This window comes from Nicotiana tomentosiformis, chromosome 3, assembly GCF_000390325.3.
Source record: "Nicotiana tomentosiformis chromosome 3, ASM39032v3, whole genome shotgun sequence".
NCBI lineage: Eukaryota > Viridiplantae > Streptophyta > Magnoliopsida > Solanales > Solanaceae > Nicotiana > Nicotiana tomentosiformis.
In genome coordinates this window covers 49,703,680-49,719,692 of record NC_090814.1, presented here as the reverse complement: position 1 = coordinate 49,719,692, position 16,013 = coordinate 49,703,680, and positions in this window count along the sequence as shown.

The window sequence follows — 16,013 nt, the reverse complement described above, 5'->3', positions numbered from 1 at the left end:
TATATATATATATATATATATATGGGAAACTTCATGCCAAGGGAACTCTATCCCAAATATAATATCCACTGTGCTCACTATGGGTGTGCAGACTCCGGAGGGGCACCTTCAGCCCAAGCGCTATAATAAGCCAGATCCAGGCATAAATAAATAAAAATGTGATGCGACGTGCAGCCCGATCCCTTAATTATCACTCATAATCAGGCCCTCGGCCTCACTTAGTTAATAATCTCTCCACTCTCTTGGGCTCACAATGCTCATGCTAAGCAACCCTAATAAATGATACAGGATGTGACAATATACGATAACAGAGACTGAGACATGATGTGAAATGATGAATGCGACTAAGTACATAACTGCAATTAAGCACATAACTTGACAGTAAAGAATGACCATTATGGGTCCCAATCGTACCAGCATATAGCCTAAACATGATTTTCTAGCACAAATTACAGCTCAAGTGCTCTAACACATAGTGTACAGTAAAAACGTTCAGATAAGATAGCTACACAGTTCCACGGAATTGACTAAATCACAACTCAGATGGTGCACGCCCATACGCCCGTCACCTAGCATGCACGTCATCTCAACATCAATCATATAACATGTAATTCGGGGTTTCATACCCTCAAAACCAAATTTAAAAGTGTTACTTACCTCGAACAAGCCAAATCTAATGCCGAGCAGGCCAAGTGATGCTCCAAAAATTCCATCCCGTGCGTACCGACCTCCGAACGGCTCGAAACTAGCCAAAAGTAACTCAAAAATATCAAATAATGCCAAGGAAAACAAATCTAATCGATAAAGGTCGAATCTTTAATCAAAAGCAAATAATCAACCCAAAAGTCCAACCTGGTCCCCCGCTTTGGAACTCGACGAAACTTATAAAATCCGAAGACCCATTCAATTACGAGTCCAACCATACTAGTTTCACCCAAATCTGACTCCGAATCGATATTCAAAATGCAAAAACTCACCTTATGAAACTTTAGGCTAAAACCCCCAATTTCTCTTTAAAATTCAAAGTCCAATTACCAAAAACGAAGATAGAATCACGAAATATAATCAAAAACCGAGTATAAAACACTTACCCCAATCCTTGTGATGAAATTCCTCTCCAAAGTCGCCCAGAACCGAGCTCCAAGTTTCAAAATGAGAATAAAACGACCAACCCTCAAAAATATAGCTTCAGCCCAGCGTTTTTTGCTTTTACGAAAAATGGTTGCTTCTGCGACAGAACCTATGCTTCTGTGGAACCAGCTGAGAACTTGAACGTCACACAATGTGGACAAAATATCCGCTTCTGCGACATCGCATGTGCGAGCCATTATCCGCACCTGCGCTAGACCTCGCTCCTACGCTCCATCCCTTTGCACCTGTGCCCTAAATCTCCGCTTCTGCGATCTTTCTCACCCAGCTCACACCTCACTTCTGCGACACCTTTGTCTCTTTTCCGACCATCACACCTACGCAAAACCAGCCGCAGGTGCGATCACACCAGGTCCTGCCACCAGCAGCCTTAGATAAAATTGATCAAAATGATCTGAACCTCGTCTGAATATACCAACTAGTCCAACAACATAACGTAAATCTACTCGAGGCCTCAAATCACACATAACAATATCGAAATAACAAATCACACCTCAAATCAAAAGTAATGAACTTAGAACTTTCAACTTCCAAAACGCGCGCCGAAACATATCAAATCAACTCGGAATGAACTCAAATTTTGCACACAAGTCCCAAATGACATAAATAAGCTACTCTAATTCCTATAACCACAATACAAATCAGATATCCACAAAGTCAACTCTCGATCAAACTTATGAACTTTCCAATCCTTCAAATTTCCAATTTTCGCCAATTAGTGTCGAATCCTTCTAGAAATATCCAAATGCAAATACGGGCATATGCTTGAGTCAAAAACCACCATACATACCTAAAGAAACCATCAAAACTTCATTCTAAGGTCAAATTCACAAAAATCAAACTTAATCACCTCTTCCAACTTAAAGCTTCAATCATGAAATTCATTCTTCCAAATCGACTCTGAATAACCTGAAAACCAAAACTGATGATTCATACAAGTTATAATACATCATACAGTGCTCATCATGCCATCAAACTACCTAGAAAAGTTCAAATACTCAAAACGACCGGTCGGGTCATTATAGTTCCATAAGGGCAATGACAAAGAAACCATGTTCCCTTTGCATGTTGATCACCCTCTGAAAGACCTGCTGTGTATTTACAGACCTTATGTTCTATATCAATGCCTTGATCATCATTTAGTTTGTGAGGCTTCCCTCTTGGGCAAGATTATTATAATTTATAGAGCTTCTTTATTCTATTGTTTTTTACCTTTCTTACCACTTCTAGCTTGAGCCATAGGTGACAAATCAGCTTCCTTAGTAATTGCTTTAAAGTTACCTGCAGTGGATTCATCATCTCCTTCTTCCTCCAGTTGCATCTAATCCAACATGACATTCTGCATGTCTAGTTGTGTGACATTGTGTGTGACAATGTCATATAGTACATGGATTGGATTCTTCAATGGTACATTAAGTTGAATTTGCAAAAGTTGCCCAGTTCCTGAAGCACAAGCCACTGGAAGTGGCTCCATGCCTCCTGTAGTCTTTGGTATCAATTCTTGGACTATCTGATCCTTAGCTGTAACCTCTATTACTTGCTTATGCTGCTCCCTATCACCAATAGCCTCCTGAATAGCCCTGAATTGAAGTTCATAAACAAACCTCGGACTAGGGTTCACTGTAGCTCCAGGTGCAGGAATCATTGTTCCATTGAGATTAGCTGCATTAGCTGCAACTGTTTGATGCCCTGACCTCACTGTATCATCTAAGACCATTGTATGAGTGTTGTGAATAGGTCTAACCCCTTCTCACACCATCGCATGATCTGCAATTTCAGAAGAAACCTGCCTAGGTAACCTAGGTTTTACTGTTCTATTACTTATCTCCCTCCTTGTAGCTTCTCTACCAGCATTCTCCTAAATTCTAGCTTCCTTAGGTGTGTCATTACCATATCTAGTTGTCCCTGTTATATGCTTCTTCATGTGTGCTTGTAAATCCTCAACCCTAGTTTCTTGGATATTAAGGTTTACTGTAGCTAGGTCTTCAATACCACCATCTGATTTAGCTTGTGGACTGCCAGTTAGGGCATTGTTATTAGCACTCCTATTAGCTGCATTATTGACCTCTACTCCTCAACTTCCTCTCCCCATGATTTTCTTGCATCAGTGTTGGCCTCAGAAGTTTCCATTCTCCTTGAACTATCCTCTACAGTTTGTGAAGGAATTTCTTGGCATGAGTAATTTGTGGTGACATTTATATCTTCACGAGCTGCCCCAAACCTTCTAGACATAAATACAATTATTTCGAATGAAATGAACAGTAAAAGAGGGAAGAGGAAGGGGACTCCAAGGTCTGCGGACGCCAGAAGATCTACCTCAAGTCTCCGTATACAATAATCCGAGCTGACGTACGCACCGCTGGAACCAGTACCAAAATCTGCACAAGAAGTACAGAAGTGTAGTATGAGTATAATCGACCCAATGTACTATATAAGTGTTGAGCCTAACCTCGATGAGGTAGTGACGAGGCTATGACAGGATACTCACGTAATTAAACCTATACAAACATGTATATATGTACAACAACAACAACAAAACAGAGATTTAACACTGTACGATTGGGAGGGAACATGCAAAAGTGGAAAAAGATACGATAATTATGACAGGTATGACAACACAAGATAGCCAAATAAATCATCAACCAATGAGGATAGATAAACATACGATATAAAGATGGCACGACATCACCCTTCGTGCTTTTACTCTCATTCTTACCATGAAATGATGACATAAGTAAAATGGAATGGCACGGCATCACCCTGCGTGCTTTTACTCTTAGTTTGCCCATGTATCAATGAATAATTGGGAAGAATGGCACAGCATCACCCTTTGTGCCTTTACTCACGATCTCACCATGTAACCATGAATAAATGATATAGATAACACGACATCACTCTTCGTGCTTTAATTCTCTTCCTTACTATGTATTAATCAATAAATGAGATAATGAAATGGCACGGCATCACTCTTCGTGCTTTAACACTTTTTCTTACCATATAGTAAAGATAATATAAATTCGAAAAATAAATAGTGCGGAGAATGTGCTTTACGTAAATTACGATTCCAAGATACCAAACCTCAACTTCCAAAATACTCAACCATTACTAATTAAGCAATAATTATGGAAGAAATGATCAAATAAGTCATAATCTAATCTAAGCATGAATATCATAATTATAAGGCGACAAATCACAAGGAAACAAGTACCACCTGCATGTTTTATTCCAATAACAACACATAAATACGCGTCACCTCATATATACGTTGAACTCACACGTTAAGCACATAGCAAATAGGAAAATAAGTCTTAATCCCTCAAGTCAAGGTTAACCACCACACTTAACTCGCTCTGCAATCAACTCAAAGCTCAACCAGGGTCTTTCCTCTAAAATTCGCCTCCAAACCAATCGAATCTAACCAAATATTGTTCAAACAATGCAAAATAAGCTTTAGAAACTACCCATGAGTGAAAAAGATTAATTCTTTACTAATTTTGAAAAAAGTCAACTCCGAGACCGCTTGGTCAAAACCCGAGATTCGGATAAAACCCAATTACATATTCACCCCCGAGCCCAGTTATATAATTAGTTTTGAAATTCGACCTCAATTTGAGGTCTAAATCCCAAATTTATAAAAATCCCTAATTCTACCCAAATCCCTAATTTCTACCATGAAAATCTTAGAATTTAGGTTGAAAAGTTATGAAATATAATGGGTAATTAAAAAGAAGTAGAATAAAGTCACTTACCAATAAATTTAGGAAGAAAATCTCTTGGGAAAATCGCCTCTAGGGTGTTTAGGGTTGAGAGTTTGAAAAAAATGAGCTAAATCCCGTTTTCCCCTCTTTTGTTCAGGCGCGGATGTCGCAATTGCGAACCCCGAAAATGCGAGAAAACAATCGCAATTGCGAAGGACTACCATCTTGCTTTCATCGCATTTGCAATTAATTGTTCGCAAATGCGAACTTGGACATGTCGCAAAAGCGACCTAGTTATCGCAATTGCGACCAACGCCCGGCCAGGCCATCATCGCAAATACGATGGGGAGTTTGCAAATGCGAACTCTTCAGGCCTGTAATGACCCAACCGGTCATTTTAACTTTTAGAACCCCGTTCCCTAAAATAAAACTTTCTATAGGTGCTTATAATGATTTATGACTTGCGGGGATGGTTGGTTCGGGATTTGAAAGTGTTTGGGGTGAAACCAGAATACTTGGTTCCTTAAGTTGGCCTTAAAGTGCTAAGTTTGACTTCGGTCAACGTTTTCTGAAAACAACCCCGGAATAGAATTTTGATGATTCCAACAGCTCCGTATGGTGATTTTGGACTTAGGAGCGTGTTCGGAATTTTATTTGGAAGTCCGTAGTTAAATTAGGCTTGAAATGACTAAAAACAAGAATTTAAGTTTGGAAGTTTGACCAATGAGTTGACTTTTTGATACCGGAGTCGGAATCCAGTTCCGAAAATTTTCATAGCTCTGTTATGTAATTTATGACTTGTGTGTAAAATTTGAGGTCAATCGGAGTTGATTTGATAGGTTCCGACATTGAATGTAGAAGTTGAAAACTCTTAGTTTCATTAAGCTTGAATTGGGGTATGATTCATGGTTTTAGCATTGTTTGATGTGATTTAGAGGTTCGACTAAGTTTTTATGATATTTTAGGACTTGTTGGTATATTTGGTTGAGGTCCCGAGGGCCTCGGGTGAGTTTCGGATGGTTAACGGATCAAAAATTTGAGTTAAAAAGCTGCTGCAATTTTTCCTCTTCTGTTGGACATTCTGGGCTGTGATCGAGCCCAGATATCGAGCCAGATATCGAGCCCAGGTATCGAGCCCAGGGTTGACGAGGTACAGGCTCTAGCTAGTGTAACGAAGCCATGATCGAAGGTCCAACTCGAGGGCCATGATCGAAGGCAAGGCTCGATGGCCAGGATCGAGACCCAAGATCGAGGGTCACAATCGAAGGCTCAAGCTCGATGCCATAATTGAGGCTATGATCGAAGGCCCAACCTTGATACCCTGATCGAGGCCATGACCGAGGTCCAGGCTTGAGCCTGTGATCGAAGCCGCGATCGAGGCCCAGTTCGAGGACCAGCTCCGAAGGCTGCTAGGCAGTTTTATAAAAAGAGGGCATTCGTCCCATTTGCCATTTTTGACGAACTTGAGCTTGAGCAGAGACGACTTTTGGTAAATTTTCAAGGGAAAAATATTGGGGTAAGTGATTCTAACTCGGATTTGGTCTACATATACAAGTATATCATTGTTTTCACAATTTAATTAGTGTTTTGAGATTGAAATTTGGAAAAGTTTAGAAATCTCATAGAAAAGAAATTTTGAGATTTTGGTATCGATTCGGAGTCGGATTTGAGTGAAACTGGTATGGTTGGACTCGTAATTGAATGGGTTGTCAGATTTTCATAACTTTCGCTGAATTTCGAGATGTGGGTCCCGCGGGCAAATTTTTAATTAATTTCGGGATCTTTTCTTTGAAATATAGTATTTTTTTATAGAATTGATTTCTACAATATTTAGTGATTTTATCGAATTATTTTGGCTAGATTCGAGTCAGACGGAGTTGAATAATCGTGTAAAAGTCCATATAGTGGATTAAATTGGAGCAAAACGAGATAAGTTTCTTGTCTAATCTTGTGAGGGGGAAATTACCTCATAGGTGATTAAAATTAAATAATTGTTGCTAATTATGGGGGCGCTACGTACGCACGAGGTGACGAGAGTCCGTGCGTAGCTACTGTTAATGCTAAAGTCCGGATAGTTTAGGACTCAAAGCATGCCTTACTTGTGTAAATTGTATTCTTTGATTTATTTATATTAATTGATATCTATATGAATATATTGTGAATTGTTAGATAAAGATATTAAAGGATGAAAATCTCATAGGCTTGATTGTCTGTTTAAATCAATTAATTGTTAAAAGAAATTATTCTCCTCCCGAATTTACCTTATAATAAATATACTCTCCTTCCGGAGGCACATAAGAAAATGTCCTCTTTTCTTGTGGAGCGGGCCGAACGCCTTGGCAGGATAGATGCATCTATGGATCACGCCGCACGTCCCTCGGCAGTGTACACGACACTCTGGATCGGGTCGTACGTCCTCGGCAGAAATCGTGCTTAATAATAATAATTACACGATACTTTAATAATTTATTTCAGCTTGTGAAGCTAATTAATAAATTAAAAAATCCTTGGGATTTAATGAATTATTATTCTTTCTTGTTAAGGAATTAATTGTGACTCATGTAAATGAGGTTTACTTGATAAATTGGAAACTATTTGAATTGAAGGAATTTAATTAATATATTGAGAATTGTTACATTTGAAGGAATTTGATTATTTTTGCTGATTAAATAAATTATTGTGAATTCTGTAAATCATGCTGATTTAAATATCCTAGTTTTATTTCAGTTATTATTGACCCATAGTGAGTGTCAAAGTCGGCCATCTCGTCTCTACCACTTCGAGATTAGGCTTGATACTTGCTGGGTATACGTTGTTTACGTACTCATACTACACTTGCTGCACTTTTTGTGCAGGACCTGAGACAGGTACTAGTGGAGGACCTATCATCACATACCCACGTCATCCCGAGGCATAGTGGTGAGCTGCCTTTCTGAGCCGTTCTGCAGTTACCAGTGTCTCTTCTTATATTTATATTCTGTCTATTTCATTTCAGACAGTATTTGAAGTTTTGTATAATCTACTAGATGATCATGCACTTGTGACACCGGGTCTTGGCACACACATTGGTAGAAGTTGGTATTTTATTATTTTCTTGGAATAAAAGTTTAACCAATGTACGATTGACGTATTAGTTGGCTTGCCTAGCTGTAGTGTAGGGCGCCATCACGACCTATAGGTGGAATTGGGTCATGACAACATGGTATTAGGGCACTAGGTTCACGTAGATCTCACAAGTTATGAGCAGACCTAATAGAGTCTTGCGAATCGGTACAGAGACGTCTGTACTTATCTTCGAGAGGCTATATGGTGTTAGGAAACTACCTTTCTTCATATGCCATCGTGCAATTGATGTAGTATTAAATATCCTTCTCTTATTCTCTCACAGATGGTGAGAACACGCTCTAATGAGATTCCAGACCAGGGAAGAGCTACTCCCCCAGTAGCTAGAGGCCGAGGCAGAGGCCGAAGGAGGGTTCCAGTCCGTGGTAGAGGGCGAGGACGTCCCAGGACTATTCCGGTTATGCCGCCAGTGGATCCAGCAGAGAATCCCATTATTGAGGAGCAGGGTGAGGTGCCTGTGGCAGAGCCAGCTCCGGTGGACTTCACATCTGCACCGGGATTTCAGGATGTCATGGGTCGTATGCTACGATTCATGGACAATATGACTCAGGCCGGTTTATTTCCGGCAGACCCAGCCACATCTCAGGCGGGCGGGGGAGCACAGACCCCTACCGCATAGGCTCATGGACAGGAAGTTGTTGTCAGACCCAGGGTGCACTACCCATGGGTGGAGTCCAGCCAGTGGCAGCAGCTACACTTGAGCCCAGGCCAGCTGTAGCCGCCGATCCTCAGAAACTATTGGACAGATGGACTAGACTACATCCTCCTGTCTTCGGGGGTGAGCGACATGAGAATCCTCATGATTTCATTGATCGTTGCAAGGATAGACTGTACAACATGAGGATATTGGAATCCCATGGGGTTGATTTCGCTACTTTTCAGCTAGAGGGTAGAGCCCGTAGATGGTGGCAGTCTTATGCTCTTGGTAGACCAGCAGATTCTCCTCCCATGACTTGGGACAAGTTCACCCGTATCTTCTTGGACAGGTATATTCCACCCTCCCAGAGGGAAGAGTTGCGGTTTCAGTTTGAGCAGCTCCAGCAGGGTCAGATGTCAGTGACTGAATATGAGGCGAGGTTTTCTGAATTATCTCACCATCTACTAATGATACTCCCTACTGAGGCGGAGAGAGTGCGAAGGTTTGTAGCCAGTTTGCATACTGGTATTCAGGCCACTATGGCTTGAGAAGTTGAGATGGGTACTTCTTATGAGCGAGTTGTGGAGATAGCTCGGAGGATTGAGGGTGTACGTCAGCGGAGCCGAGAGAAGATTATGAGAGATAAACGGTTCAGGTACTCTGGAGAATTCAGAGGTGCTTCGTCTGGGGGAAGAGGTCAGTTCGTGAGGGGACAGTCCAGCAGACCCCCATATCCAGCACCACCACCTCCTCGAGATGCTCCAGTGCAACCCTATCTCAGTGTTATCCTAGAGAGTTCTTATCGCCCACCAGCTATTCAGGGTTTTTTTTGTGGGTATTCCGGTCCCCAGGGCCAGACACTTAGTCAACAGCCCATTGCATCGAAGAATTGTTACGAGTGCGGGGATCCCAGTCACATGCGGAGGTTTTGCCCCAGGCTTTAAGGTAGACCAGTACAGCAGGGTCAGCAGCCTATGCTTACCGGACCAGTTGCTCCACTAGTAGTCCGACCACCGAGAGGCGGAGGACAGGTGGGTAGGGGTCGTCCTAGAGGTGGAGGTCAGCCAGGCAGAGGCCAGACAGTTGGCGCTCCAGCTCGGTTCTATGCTTTTCCGGCTAGACCAGATGCAGAGGCCTCAGATGCCGTGATTACAGGTATTATTTTTGTTTGTGGCAAAGATGCCTCAGTATTATTTGATCCAGGATCTACGTATTCATATGTGTCATCTCTATTTGCTCCATTCTTGGGTGTTCCTCGTGAGTCCTTGAGTACTCCTGTTTATGTGTCCACTTCTGTGGGCGATTCTATTGTTGTGAACCGGATCTACCAGTCCTGTATTATTATATTCTGTGGTTATGAAACTAGAGCAGATCTCCTATTGCTTGAGATGATCGATTTTGAAATTATTCTGGGTATGGACTGGTTATCTCCATATCATGTTATTCTAGATTGTCATGCCAAGACTGTTACCTTGGCTATTCCAGCATTGCCTAAGCTGGAGTGGAAGGGTTCGCCTGTTAGTTCATTTAATCGAGTTATTTCTTTTATAAAGGCTCAACATATGGTTGAGAAGGGTTGTTTGGCTTATCTAGCCTATGTTCGGGATACTACTGTAGAGACTCCAGCTATTGATTCAGTGCATGTAGTTCTGGAGTTCCCCGATGTATTTCCGTCAGATCTTCCAGGTATGCCACCTGATCGTGATATTGATTTCTCTATTGACTTGGCTTCAGATACCCAACCTATATCTATCCCACCGTATCGCATGGCTCCGAAAGAATTGAAAGAATTGAAAGAACATCTTAAAGAGTTACTAGCCAAAGGATTTGTCAGACCGAGTGTATCGCCTTGGGGTGCACCAGTATTATTTGTGAAAAAGAAGGATGGAACAATGCGGATGTGTATTGATTATCGCCAATTGAACAAAGTCACTATTAAGAACAAGTACCCGTTGCCGCGTATTGATGATCTATTTGACCAGTTGCAGGATGCTAGAGTATTCTATAAGATCGACTTGAGGTCGGGGAACCATCAGTTGAAGATTCGGGATTCGGATGTTCCGAAGACTGCTTTCCGTACTAGATATGGTCATTATGAGTTTCTGGTAATGTCTTTTAGTTTAACTAATGCCCCGACAGCGTTTATGGATCTGATGAACAGGGTATTCAGGCCATATATTGACTCATTTGTCATTGTCTTCATTGATGACATTTTGATCTACTCAGGTAGTAAGGAGGAGCATGCGCAGCATATGAGAGTAGTGCTTCAGACATTGTGGGAACAAAAGCTATATGCTAAGTTCTCTAAATGTGAGTTTTGGCTAGAGTCTGTAGCATTTTTGGGACATATCGTATCGGGCGAAGGTATTAAAGTTGATCCCAAAAAGATTGAGGCAGTTCAGAATTGGCATCGTCCCACTTCAGCGACGGAGATCAGGAATTTTCTGGGTTTGGCAGGTTATTATCGTCAGTTCGTGGAAGGTTTTTCATCTATTGCAGCACCTTTGACCAATCCGATGATTGTGAGGTAAGCTTTCAGAACCTCAAGACATCATTGACTACATCACCAGTGTTAGTGTTGCCTTCCGGTTCGGGGATGTATATAGTGTATTGCGATGCTTCGCGCGTTGGCTTGGGTTGTGTATTGATGCAGGAAGGGCAAGTTATTATATATGCTTCACGTCAGCCGAAGCCCCACGAAAAGAATTATCCGGTACATGATTTGGAGTTAGCTGCGATTGTTCACGCTCTTAAGATTTGGAGGCATTATCTTTATGGGGTGTCTTGTGAAGTTTACACTGATCATCCCAGTTTGCAGCATTTGTTCAAGCAGAGGGATCTAAATTTGAGGCAGCGCAGATGGCTGGAGTTACTAAAAGATTATGATATTACTATCCTGTATCATCCGAGCAAAGCAAATGTGGTTGCAGATGCCTTGAGCAGAAAGGCAGAGAGTATGGATAGTTTGGCTTTCATTTCAGCAGAGGAAATGCCATTAGCCTCAGATATTCAATCCTTGGCTAACAGACTTGTGAGGCTGGATATTTCAGAGCCCAGCCGAGTTCTTGCATGTGTTGTGGCCCAATCTTCACTATTTGAGCAGATCAAGGCTCTCCAGTATGATGACCCACACCTGATGTTTCTTCGTGAAACGGTACTACGAGGTGGTGCCAAGGAAGTCACTATTGGTACAGATGGTGTTCTGCGACTCCAGGATCGTCTGTGCGTTCCTAATGTGGATGAACTGAGGAAAAAGATCTTGGAAGAGGCACACAGTTCTCGATATTCTATTCATCCAGGTGCTACGAAGATGTATCGTGACTTGAGGCAGCATTATTGGTGGCGACGAATGAAAAAGGACATAGTTGAGTATGTAGCTCGGTGTCTAAATTACCAGCAAGTTAAATATGAGCACTAGAGGCCAGGTGGACTACTTCAGCAGATGACCATACCAGAGTGGAAATGGGAACGAATTACTATGGATTTTATAGTTGGGTTACCGCGGACCTTGAGGAAGTTTGATGCAGTTTGGGTGATTGTTGACAGGTTGACTAAGTCGGCACATTTTATTCCTGTTGTGACTACGTATACTTCAGAGAGGTTGGCCCAGATTTATATTCAGGAGATAGTTCGGTTGCACGGTGTGCCAATTTCCATCATATCAGATAGAGGCCCTCAATTTACTTCACACTTCTGGAGAGCAGTACAGAGTGAGTTGGGGACCCGTGTAGAGCTCAGCACAGCCTTTCATCCACAGACCGATGGACAGTCAGAAAGGACAATTCAGATTTTGGAGGATATGCTCAGGGCATGTGTGATTGACTTTGGAGGTCAGTGGGATCGTTTCCTGCCTTTGGCCGAGTTTGCTTATAATAACAGTTACCAATCCAGCATCGAGATGGCTCCATTTGAGGCTTTATATGGTCGGCGATGTCGTTCACCTATCGGATAGTTTGAGCCAGGTGAGGCTAAGTTATATGGTACTGATTTGGTAAGTGATGCCTTGGAAAAGGTAAAGTTGATTCAGGAGCGATTTCGTACAGCACAGTCCAGACAAAAGAGTTACGCGGATTAGAAAGCGCGTGATATATCATTTATGGTAGGTGAAAAAGTTCTCTTGAAGGTTTCGCCGATGAAGGGAATTATGAGATTCGGGAAGAAGGGCAAGTTGAGCCCAAGGTTTATAGGCCCATTCGAGGTGTTGAAACGAGTTGGGGAGGTTGCTTATGAGCTTGCATTGCCTCCCAGCCTATCGGGAGTTCATCCGATTTTCCATGTATCTATGCTCCGGAAGTATCATGCCGACCTATCACATGTGTTAGACTTCAGCAAAGTTCAACTAGATAATAGCTTGGGTTATGAAGAGGAGCCAATTGCCATTGTTGATAAACAGGTTCGCCAGTTGAGGTCCAAGAGGATTTCTGCAGTAAAAGTCCAGTGGAGGGGCCAACCAGTCGAGGAAGCGACTTGGGAGGCCGAGGAAGACATGCGGAGCAGATATCCACACTTATTCAGCACTCCAGGTACAATTCTAAACCCGTTCGAGGACGAACGCTTGTTTAAGAGGTAGAGAATGTAATGACCCAACCGGTCATTTTAATTTTTAGAATCCCGTTCCCTAAAATAAAACTTCCTGTAGGTGCTTGTAATGATTTATGACTTGCGGGGATGGTTGGTTCGGGATTTGGAAGTGTTTGGGTGAAACCAGAACACTTGGTTCCTTAAGTTGGCCTTAAAGTGCTAAGTTTGACTTCGATCAACATTTTGTGAAAACGACCCCGGAATAGAATTTTGATGATTCCAACAGCTCCGTATGGTGATTTTGGACTTAGGAGTGTGTTCGGAATTTTATTTGGAAGTGCGTAGTTAAATTAGGCTTGAAATTACTAAAAATAAGAATTTAAGTTTGAAAGTTTGACCGATGAGTTGACTTTTTGATACCGGAGTCGGAATCCAGTTCCGAAAATTTTCATAGCTTCGTTATGTAATTTATGACTTGTGTGTAAAATTTGAGGTCAATCGGAGTTGATTCGGTAGGTTCCGATATTGAATGTAGAAGTTGAAAACTCTTAGTTTCATTAAGCTTGAATTGGGGTATGATTCATGGTTTTAGCATTGTTTGATGTGATTTAGAGGTTCGACTAAGTTCGTATGATATTTTAGGACTTGTTGGTATATTTGGTTGAGGTCCCGAGGGCCTCGGGTGAGTTTCAGATGGTTAACGGATCAAAAATTTGAGTTAAAAAGCTACTGCAATTTTTCCTCTTCTGCTGGACATTCTGGGCTGTGATCGAACCCAGATATCGAGCCAGATATCGAGCCCAGGTATCGAGCCCAGGGTTGACGAGGTACAGGCTCGAGCTAGTGTATCGAAGCCATGATCAAAGGTCCAACTCGAGGGCCATGATCGAAGGTCCAGCTCGAGGGCCATGATCGAAGGCAAGGCTCGAGGGCCAGGATCGAGACCCAAGATCGAGGGTCACAATCGAAGGCTCAAGCTCGATGCCATGATTGAGGCTATGATCGAAGGCCCAACCTTGATGCCCTGATCGAGGCCATGACCGAGGTCCAGGCTCGAGCCTGTGATCGAAGCCGCGATCGAGGCCCAGTTCGAGGACCAGTTCCGAAGGCTGCTGGGCAGTTTTATAAAAAGAGGGCATTCGTCCCATTTGCCATTTTTGACGAACTTGAGCTTGAGCAGAGACGACTTTTGACAGTTTTTCAAGGGAAAAATATTGGGGGTAAGTGATTCTAACTCGGATTTGGTCTACATATACAAGTATATCATTGTTTTCACAATTTAATTAATGTTTTGAGATTGAAATTTGGAAAAGTTTAGAAATCTCATAGAAATGAAATTTTGAGATTTCGGTATCGATTCGGAGTCGGATTTGAGTGAAACTGGTATGGTTAGACTCGTAATTGAATGGTTTATTAGATTTTCATAACTTTCGCCGGATTCCGATATGTGGGCCCCGCGGACAAATTTTTAATTAATTTCGGGATCTTTTCTTAAAAATATAGTATTTTCTTATAGAATTAATTTCTACAATATTTAGTGATTTTTATCAAATTATTTTGGCTAGATTCGAGCCAGACAGAGTTGGATAATCATGAAAAAGACCATATAGTGGATTAAATTAGAGCAAGACGAGGTAAGTTTCTTGTCTAATCTTGTGAGGGGGAAATTACCTCATAGGTGATTAAAATTAAATAATTGTTGCTAATTGTGGGGTAATTGCGGGGGCTACGTACGCACGAGGTGACGAGAGTCCGTGCGTAGCTACTGTTAATGCTAAAGTCCGGGTAGTTTAGGACTCAAAGCATGTCTTACTTGTGTAAATTGTATTCTTTGATTTATTTATATTAATTGATATCTATATGAATATATTGTGAATTGTTAGATAAAGATATTAAAGGATGAAAATCGCATAGGCTTGATTGTCTGTTTAAATCAATTAATTGTTAAAAGAAATTGTTCTCCTCCCGAATTTACCTTATAACAAATATACTCTCCTTCCGGAGGCACATAAGAAAATGTTCTCCTTTCTTGTGGAGCGGGCCGAACGCCTCGACAGGATAGATGCATCTATGGATCGCGCCGCACGTCCCTCGGCAGTGTACACGACACTCTGGATCGGATCGTACGTCCTCGGCAGAAATCATGCTTAATAATAATAATTACACGATACTTTAATAATTTATTTCAGCTTGTGAAGCTAATTAATAAATTGAAAAATCCTTGGGATTTAATGAATTATTATTCTTTCTTGTTAAAGAATTAATTGTGACTCCTGTAAATGAGGTTTAATTGATAAATTGAAAACTATTTGAATTGAAGGAATTTAATTAATATATTGAGAATTATTACATTTGAAGGAATTTGATTATTTTTTCTGATTAAATAAATTATTGTGAATTCTGTAAATCATGCTGATTTAAATATCCTAGTTTTATTTCAGTTATTATTGACCCATAGTGAATGTCAAAGTCGGCCATCTCGTCTCTACCACTTCGAGATTAGGCTTGATACTTGCTAGGTACACGTTGTTTACGTACTCATACTAACACTTGCTGCACTTTTTGTGCAGGACCTGAGACAGGTACTAGTGGAGGACCTATCATCATATACCCACGTCATCCCGAGGCATAGTGGTGAGCTGCCTTTCTGAGCCGTTCTGCAGCTACCAGTGTCTCTTCTTATATTTATATTCTGTCTATTTCATTTCAGACAGTATTTGGAGTTTTGTATAATCTACTAGATGCTCATGCACTTGTGACACCGGGTCTTGGCACACACATTGGTAGAAGTTAGTATTTTATTATTTTCTTGAAATAAAAGTTTAACCAATGTACGATTGACTTATTAGTTGGCTTGCCTAGCTGTAGTGTTGGGCGCCATCACG